The sequence below is a fragment of the Dipteris shenzhenensis genome, chromosome 20 (genome assembly GCF_047967505.1).
Source record: "Dipteris shenzhenensis isolate YYH24624 ecotype China chromosome 20, Dip_SZ_1.0, whole genome shotgun sequence".
Lineage (NCBI taxonomy): Eukaryota > Viridiplantae > Streptophyta > Polypodiopsida > Gleicheniales > Dipteridaceae > Dipteris > Dipteris shenzhenensis.
The window spans coordinates 41,905,027-41,915,688 of NC_141615.1; positions in this window are offsets into that span (position 1 = coordinate 41,905,027).

Consider the following 10,662-nt stretch of genomic DNA (forward strand, 5'->3'; position numbering starts at 1 on the left):
CACACCTAAGGGCGTGTTTTTTTGCGGATGTGCATATCACTACGGGAAAAATGTTGTATAATGCGCAATCGACCATGCAAAGCATATCCGATGGTGACAATACTTTGCACACATCTCAACCTAGTTGAAATGGACTTGCGTGCAAACTAGAGCCCCCATCCGATAAGTACTTGTTTGATTAACACACTTAGGACCGTGTTTTTTCATGGTTGTGCATGACACTAAGGCAAAAACAATGTTTTATGTTTGATCGACAATGCAAAGCATATCCAATGGGTACAATACTTTGCACACACCTTCAGCTAGGTGGAATTGACTTACATACAAATTGGCACACCCATCCCATTAGTGCTTGATCGGATAACATACCTAGTAGTGTGTTTTTTTTACGGATGTGCATGACACTAGAGTAAAAATAGTATTTAATGCTCAATCGACCATGCAAAGGATATCCGATGGGCACAACACTTTTCCTACAGTGCAACCTATGTGGTATTGAAATGTTCTCAAAGAGGCACACCCATCCGATAAGTACTTGGTTAGATAACACACCTAAGGGCGTGTTTTTTTGCGGATGTGGATATCACTAGGGAAAAAACGGTGTATGATGCGTGATCGACCATGAAAATCATATTCGATGGTGACAATACTTTGCGTGCACCTCAATGTAGTTGAAACGGACTTCTGTGCAAAGTGGATCCCCCATCCGATAAGTACTTGTTTGAATAACACACCTAGGACTGTGTTTTTTCATGGTTGTGCATGACACTAAGGCAAAAATGGTGTTTTATGCTTGATCGACAATGCAAAGCATATCTGATGGGCACAATACTTTGCACACACCTTCAACTAGGTGGAATTGATTTACATGCAAAGTGGCACGCCCATCCCATAAGTGCTTGATTGGATAACATACCTAGCAGCGTGTTTTTTTACGGATGTGCATGACACTAGAGCAAAAATAGTATTTAATGCTTGATTGACCATGCAAAGGATATCCGATGGGCACAAAAATTTTCTTATGCCTCAACCTGGGTGATACTGAAATGTTCTCAGTGAGGCACACCCATCCGATAAGTACTTGGTCAGATAACACACCTAAGGGCGTGTTTTTTTGCAGATGTCCATATCACTAGGGAAAAAATGGTGTAGAATACGTGATCGACCATGCAAAGCATATCCGATGGTGATAATACTTTGCACGCACCTCAACGTAGTTAAAACGTACTTGTGTGCAAAGTGGAGCCCCCATCCGATAAGTACTTATTTGAATAACACACCTACGGCCGTGTTTTTATATGGTTGTGCATGGCACAAAGGCAAAAACGGTGTTTTATGCTTGATCGACATTGCAAAGCATATCCGATGGGCACAATACTTTGCACACACCTTCAACTAGGTGGAATTAACTTACATGCCAAGTGGCATTCCCATCGCATAAGTACTTGATCGGATAACACACCTAGCAGCGTGTTTTTTTACGAATGTGCATGACACTAAGGCAAAAATGGTATTTAATGCTCGACCGACCATGCAAAGCATATACGATGGGCACAATACTTTTCCTACACCTTAACATAGGTGGTATTGAAATTTTCTCAAAGAGGCACACCCATACGATAAGTGCTTGGTCAGTTAATACACCTAAGGGCGTGTTTTTTTGCGGATGTGCATATCACTAGAGAAAAAATGGTGTATAAGGCGTGATCGACCATGCAAAGCATATTCGATGGTGACAATACTTTGCATGCACCTCAATGTATTGTTGGGATATCGCAAGGTGTATGCCTCAGGCACACCTTATGTTTCTATGTGTGAGTGCTAGAGGCACAGTTAGGTGGTGGAAAAGCCACATAGGATGATTGAGAGAATCTAGGAGCAGATTGAGGAGATGATTGTGGAGCTTTGAGGTCATCAGTGATGTCAGTGAGCTTGTATGAGGTGCCTACTTAAGGACCTCACTTTTCTTCATTCCACAAGCAAGTATTCTGATTTTGTGTCCACTCCACTCTATCCTTTCAGTATTCCAACATGGTATCAGAGCCATTTGATCCCCCTTGAGCCCATTTTTACCACATCATCATCTTCTTCCTCTTCTTCTTCTTCACCATCTCTCCCTCTTCTTCCAAAAATTTGCTTGAGCTTGTTCTCCTCTGATTCTCACCCATTTCCCACGCCCTTTCTATTGGAGATCCCTCTTGTTGGGGCGAGTTTCGGGCTGGAAGGAATTGAAGAATAAAACGCGCTGCTGGTCGCGATTGCACGAAAATCGTCGATTCTTCTTCCTACAAGTTCTCTGCGCCTGCTCTGTCTTTGTCTAATTCCTTTCAGGGCAAGCTTCTCCATACCTAGAGCTACCTTGTGCTGAAATCTGAGTAGCAATGGCTGCATATTGAAGGAGAAAACAGAGAAAAACCAGTCGACTTTGTTCAAGAAGGTGAAGGCGACCTGACGCATATTTTCACCTCTTCTTCCTAGAGGATCTACTGTGGTATACCAGCTCTCTTTTGCCTCAGAAATCCCCCTTTCTTTTGCTTTGAAGAGTGTGATATGAGCCCTCCAAGTTCAGCTCTCTAGTTTTGACAGTTTTGACATACTTTTGAAAATGATGCTACATAAAATGCTACTCTAGCATTTCTGGTCTTTTGAAGTTTTCAATAACTTCACTACAAGTGTTGCTTCAGTTTTGTTTTGACTTGCTAGACCTGGTTGTGATTGGAAAGTGTTTATTTCATCCACTTCTATGAAGCATGCAAAAAGTAGCATCATTGTTTGAAAACTAGTCACTACTATTTGCTACATCAAGTGCCTATACTTTGGAAGTATTTCAGTTCTTTTTTGCCTTGTAAGAGAGATAGACACTGCCCAATATCTGGGTTAGACCCTCTCATGGCTACCTTATATAATCTTGAGAAGTTCAATGGAAAGGGCTTCCATACATGGCAAATGAAGGTAAAATTTGCATTGATGCGGGAGAACTTATGGGGACTTGTCAAACCTACTCCTACCGCTTCTTCTACGGCCTCAAATGCTGGAGAATCTTCAGCTCCGACATGACCGGCAAGGGATCCAGCAAGAGAAGAAAAAGCATATGGTATAATTGCTTTAGCTTTGGGTGATGATTACATACATCATATATCTGACTTCATATATCTGACTTGGAGTCTCCATCGGAAGCATGGCAGAAGCTAGATTTGATTTTTGGTGCAAGCTCTCACATATCTAAAGTATCACTTAAAATCTCTTTCTTTGAATTAAAGATGGCAAGTGATACTAATTTAGCTGCTCATGTCAACTATATGCGGAGTCTTATGACTCAGTTAGCTTCTATCAACTCTGCTATCACCCCTGATGATGCTATGGCAGTGCTACTTAAGAGTATGCCTGAAAGTTTTGATCACATTGTTAGCACTTTGAAGAATCTTCCCAATCCAAACCTTGAAGGCATTATCTCAGCTCTTCAAGAAGAAGAAAGACATATGGAGTTAAGGAAAGGCAATGACACTGCTTATGTTATGAAATTCCAGAAGGGCAAGTATTCTCCTTGCAATCACTGTGGAAAGACAAATCACCTTTCAAAGGACTGCTTCAAAGTTAATCCATGCAAGCACTGTGGCAAAAACAACCATAGTGAGAAGTTTTGCAGAGACAAAGCAAAGACAGAAAATGCAAATCTACTTACAGTGAATTTGCCTCCACAAGATGAGGCATCCCATGAAGATTATGCATTTTAAATCATCTCTATGTATGCTCCAGATCTCTCTTTTTATGTCAAGGTACTCAGCCTGGATAGTCCTCCAAAATGAATGCAAATAAACTATTGTGTTTTGTGTGTTTTGTAAACACCTCTGGTCACCTTATGATGTAGGCCATGTGTATGTTTTGTTCCATGGTACCTCCTACAGACATTGTGTGCATGTACATGTAGGGGAGATAACCATTGGTGGAAGGTCTGTTTGTATCCCTTTCTATTTACCTTACACCCAAGGGAACCCTTGCTATAGATTTATCCTTGACCACCATGAGATGGCATGAGAAACCATGAGACTAGATGTATCCTTGACATAGCCTGAGGCATTTCCTTGAGGGGGGGTTTGTTGGGATATCTCAAGGTGTATGCCTCAGGCACACCTTATGTTTCTATGTGTGAGTGCTAGAGGCACAGTTAGGTGCCCACAAGCACAGTTAGGTGGTGGAAAAGCCACATAGGATGATTGAGTGAATCTAGGAGCAGATTGAGGAGATGATTGTGGAGCTTTGAGGTCATCAGTGATGTCAGTGAGCTTGTATGAGATGCCTACTTAAGGACCTCACTTTTCTTCATTCCACAAGCAAGTATTCTGATTTTGTGTCCACTCTACTCTTTCCTTTCAGTATTCCAACAATAACACACCTAGCAGCGTGTTTTTTTACAAATGTGCATGACACTAAGGCAAAAATGGTATTTAATGCTCGACCGACCATGCAAAGCATATACGATGGGCACAATACTTTTCCTACACCTTAACATAGGTGGTATTGAAATTTTCTCAAAGAGGCACACCCATACGATAAGTGCTTGGTCAGTTAATACACCTAAGGGCGTGTTTTTTTGCGGATGTGCATATCACTAGAGAAAAAATGGTGTATAAGGCGTGATCGACCATGCAAAGCATATTCGATGGTGACAATACTTTGCATGCACCTCAATGTAGTTGAAAAAAACTTGCGTGCAAAGTGGAGCCCCCATCTGATAAGTACTTTTTTGAATAACACACCTAGGACCGTGTTTTTTCATGGTTGTGCATGACACTAAGGAAAAAACGGTGTTTTATGCTTGATCCACAATGCAAAGCAGGCACAATACTTTGCACACACCTTCAACTAGGTGGAATTGACTTATATCAAAGTGGCACGCCCATCCCATAAGTGGTTGATCGGATAACATACCTGGCAGCGTGTTTTTTTACGGATGTGCATGACACTAGAGCAAAAATAGTATTTAATGCTTGATCGACCATGCAAAGGATATCCGATGGGTACAACAATTTTTTTAGTTGAAACGGACTTGCGTGCAAAGTGGAGCCCCCATCCGATAAGTACTTGTTTGATTAACACACCTAGGACCGTGTTTTTTCATGGTTGTGCCTGACACTTAGGGAAATACGTTGTTTATGCTTGATTGACAATGCAAAGCATATCTGATGGGCACAATATTTTGCACACACCTTCAACTAGGTGGAATTGACTTACATGCAAAGTGGCACTCCCATCCCATAAGTGCTTGATCAGATAACATACCTGGCAACGTGGTTTTTTACGGATGTGCATGACACTAGAGCAAATCAAAGAGGCACACCCATCCGATAAGTACTTGGTTAGATAACACACCTAAAGGCGTGTTTTTTTGCGGATGTGCATATCACTCGGGAAAAAATGGTGTACCATGCAAAGCATATCCGATGGTGATAATACTTTGCACGCACGTCAACATAGTTGAAAAGAACTTGCGTGCAAAGTGGAGCCCCCATCCAATAAGTACTTGTTTAAATAACACACCTACGGCTGTGTTTTTATATGGTTGTGCATGACACTAAGGCAAAAACGGTGTTTTATGCTTGATCCGCAATGCAAAGCATATCCGATGGGCACAATACTTTGCACACACCTTCAAATAGGTGCAATTGACTTACATGCAAAGTGGCATTCGCATCCCATAAGTACTTGATCGGATAACACACCTAGCAGCGTGTTTTTTTTACGGATGTGCATGACACTAAGGCAAAAATGGTATTTAATGCTGGATAGACCATGCAAAGCATATCCGATGGGATCAATACTTTTCCTATGCCTTAACCTAAATTGAATTGAAATTTTCTCAAAGAGGCACACCCATCCGATAAGTACTTAGTCAGATAACATACCTAAGGGCATGTTTTTTGGCAGATGTGCATATCACTACGGGAAGAACATTGTATAATGCGTAATCGACCATGCAGAGCATATCTGATGGTGACAATACTTTGCACGCATCTCAACCTAGTTGAAACGGACTTGTGTGAAAAGTGGAGCCCCCATCCAATAAGTACTTGTTTGATTAACACACTTAGGACCGTGTTTTTTCATGGTTGTGCATGACACTAAGCCAAAAACGGCGTTTTATGCTTGATCCACAATGCAAAGCATATCCGATGGGCACAATACTTTGCACACACCTTCAACTAGGTGGAATTGACTTACATGCAAAGTGGCACGCCCATCCCATAAGTGCTTGATTGGATAACATACCTAGCAGCGTGTTTTTTTACGGATGTGCATGACACTAGAGCAAAAATAGTATTTAATGCTCGATCGACCATGCAAAGGATAACTTGGCATGTCCATCTGATGAGCACTTGATCGGATAACTTCTCCCACCAATAAATTAAGTACTAATTAAAAATTACAATAAATGAGTAGATTATTAAAAAGAGACTAATATTTATGTAATTGTTGCTACTGCAGCTTGCTTGCGAAGGACTCTCACAAAGGAAATGGCTATAGATTTTGTTCCAGGGATGGATGTGATTTTATGTAGCAAAAGAGAAGTAGTTTCATTTGCTACAATCCATGATAGTGATCCCAATTCAGTTTGCCACTTTCAAAGACTTGGCGAAGATAAGGTGGCAGTTACTATATCAAAGATTCTTAGTGCACATGTTGAGCTAAAGTATATATGTGCAGATATGGAAACACTTGGAGATGTTATGCCCTACAATACATCCAACAAATCATTTATAGCATGGGACAAAGATGAGACTTATGCAACAGACATTATCAAGAATACAAAGTGCACCACCTTGGATTTTACTATAGGGGACATTTTACAAATGAGATCATTTGCAAATAAGACTATAGCAGAAGGTGAAGTATTGGGATTTGAACAAGTGGAGCAATGGTCATTTGCATAGATGAGGATTTTAAAAGTCACTGATGATGGTATGGTTGATAACATAACATCCTTATGTGATCCCTACTATGAGGTAGGCAAGAATATGAAATGGAGCATGCAATTTTTAAACATGAGAAAGAGGCACGTGGTTTTCAATGATAAAGACAAGGTATACTACAATATCAAAGGACCTAAAAAGCGTGCCCCCATGTGCCAGGCTCTGTCACTTCAAATGTGGATGATTTCAATATACTCAATTATAGAAGTGACATCTTATCTGGAGTGGATGAGTTCATTGGTTCCGAGAAACAAAATGATTTTAGAAGCGAAGCCTTATCTAGGGTGGATGAATTCTTGCACAGTGAGAAGGGCAAAGGTTTTAATAGCGATGTCTTGTCAAGTGTGGATGAGTTCATGCATATTAACAAACCTGGTGTCAATCAAGCTTGTGGATTTGTGAAATCCATGCAAGATGTCCCAATGAGTGATGTTCTCTCAGGAGTGGAAGAGTTTCAAGGTTCTCAATACTCTCATAGAATATTGAATTCATTGAATGGTCCTAAGAGTATGTTAAAAACAAGGATGAGATCAACAGAGGATTATTCAATATTTAACTTTGATTCTGATATGGCCAAGGATGCAACGACCAATCATGGATGCTTGGTTACAAACAAATGTGACGAGAAGAATTGCAAAAATATAGATAACAACGTGCACGAGGAATGAAAACGGTCATACATATGCATGAAGAGAAAGCGAATCCAGGCAGATCCACAAAAGCAACCAAAGAGGAAGAGAGTAATAAAGGAGGAGAACATGTTAAATGCATTGGGATATCTATGTTGCAAGCGAAGATGTATGCGCTTCATTGATCTTGCAGACATCAGGGAATGTAGAGGACACGTGTGGCAAAGAAGAGGAAGTGAAAGAAATGAATACGTTCTCACAAGTCTCTCTTGCTTTCTTCAGAATGGCAATAAAAGCCTAAGTTCAAGACAAAAGGTAAAACCTCTCATAAATGGAAAAAGGATTTGCAATAAGACATATCGCAATATTACTGGATTATCCCATGGTACATATTGGGATTTAGTCACCAAGGCAAAGGGTGGCAACAAATTTAGCATTCATGGTAATAGAGAAAGGTCCAAATCAAGAATCTCAACTGTCAGAGCAGCACCAATTTTGCAAGACTTCATACATGACAATGCTTTAGCTCAACCCCATATATCTACCAAACTTCCCAACGGTGACGCGACCACTGAAATGCACCTTCCAATGGGCTTGACAAAGCTCGAAGTATTTGACTCTATTGCAAAAAAGCAAAGGCAAAGAGGGGATGACGTAGCTTCTTCTCATACTTTGTATACTCTTTGGAAGAAGAACTTTGGATATGTTAAAATCCCAAGGAGGCAAAAAATGTCAAAGTGCAATGTCTGTGATGATTTAAAGCGAGCGATTGAGAGTGCAACATGTCCAAATCAAAGGGAATTATACAAAAAAAACCAAAAATCTCATCATGACCTTATTCAACATTCCAGACAAAAATATGCATTTTGGAAGAAGCAAGCTATTTCACATCCCGATGACTACATGTGCCTTATTGTAGATGGCATGGATCAGAATACAATAACATTGCCTTGTTTTGTTGCCACTCCACCTAAATTACAAGGAAAGCACTTTTTAAAGACACATCTATGTGGAGTGTTAGTGCATGGAATTAATTTCTTTGCAGATATATGGATTGATTCCTTGCATCTACATGATAGCAATCAAGTTGTAACATCTATTATGAAGGCAATTCGCAATGTACATGCCGAAAAAGGTCGCCTACCACCAAATTTGAGAATACAAGCTGATAATTGCTGGCGAGAAAATAAGAATGTACTCATGTTTGCATTCTGCTCCATGCTAGTTGCTCATCGAATCTTCAATGAGGTCAAATGTGGATTTTTGTATGTTGGGCATACACATGAGGATATCGATCAGGTTTTTAGCACAGTCTCAAGGGAGCTTAAATGCAAGGATGTGGAGACAATAGATGACTTGGTAAGAAGATGTGGCAGGCAAGTTGGTGGTCACAAGGAAAGTACAGTATGTGAGATGCTCGAAAGAATGTATGATTGGAAGAGCTTCATTCTATCTTTCATACAAACGGGTGGTGATGCATTGACAAGTCATACCAATCCATACTGCTTTCATTTCTTTTTTAAAGATGAAAAACCCGTAATGCAATGGCAACAGTATTCTCATGATACAAAATGGGAACCTGAAGAACCTTACAGTCTCTTAACTTCGATTCCTAGCAAGGAAAGGTATCCAACATGGGCTCCAGTACAAGAATTCAATGAGAGGTGTAACTGTGAAATAGAAGGATTCAAAGCATTTATAACATACAAAGAGGAAATGCTCCGGAGATATCCTGATTCGAAGCCTACTTGGAGAGAACACACTACCACTATAATTAACAAGACACAAAATTTAATAAAGGACCTTGAGAGAATGCGAGGCTCAAAGGATGTCAAGGAAGAATGCAATATGTTTTGGCCAAATGCTCATAACGATTTGCGTCCAGCTCCAGTCTTTGAAAATGAATTTGTATCATTACTCCCACATCCATATTGTGGACCGAAGAAGAGAGAGTTTATGCCACAAGTAGATATAGAGGTTGATTGTTTTGCTGTGGTTCGGCCATCGGATGATGAATATGAGAATGTGAAGTTTTGGGTTGCAAAAGTAGTTGATGTGCAAAGAGATGACCAAGGGAGAGCTAAAACATTTACAGCGGTATGGTATGAGCCAAAGGGCAAGAAGGAGAATATGGATAATAATACATTGTATGCTAATTGTATAATGAAGGAGTGGGTCCCAAATGATGAAGCGGTCTCTCAAGTTTCAACGGAGACGATCATAGTGTCTTAGCATTCAAGGGCAAAGAAATCAAAGAAGTGCATGGGATATGAGGTAGAAGGAAAAATAAAAATACCATAGCAAACTATTTTGCATATACACGAATTTTTAAGGATGCTCGCCATGGAGGAAGTAGAAGGAGACAGCACAAATGAAGAATGTCCATGATTAAAGCTTTGTATTGAAGTCCATTGAAGGATTTTATTTGGGTACTAGGCAAGAAGCCAATCCAAGACAATTATAATCAGAGTCATCACCTCCTATGTCAAATGAGAGTCAAAATATGCACTAGATGTCACCCAAGGGTCAAGGCTTGCCAAGACAATAGGGAGTTAATGCAGATGGCACTTGGCAAGGGACTATCACATTGAGCAATAAGACAATGGGGAGTCAATGCACCCAAAGGGCAAGGCTTGGCAAGATAACTTGTGGGAGTTAATGCAGTTGGCACCTGTATTTTGCACTGGATGTCACCCAAGGGTCAAGGCTTGGCAAGACAATAGGGAGTTAATGCAGATGGCACCTGGCAAGGGACTATCGCATTGAGCAATAAGACAATGGGGAGTCAATGCACCCAAGGGGCAAGGCTTGGCAAGACAAGTGGGAGTCAAATTATGTAGATGGCACCTGGCAAGGGACTGTCGTGACATTGAGCAATAAGACAATGGGGAGTCAAATTATGCAGATGGCACGAATTGAGGCTCTTTAAGAACAACAATTTAAATTGTAAACATATGTTCAATTACCTCTTTGGTTTAATACAAAACTTGGGTCTTATGGCATCATGTCTTTTTTCTATTTATTAAAAGTTTTAAAAATTTTGTGCATATTGCGAGTGACAATGT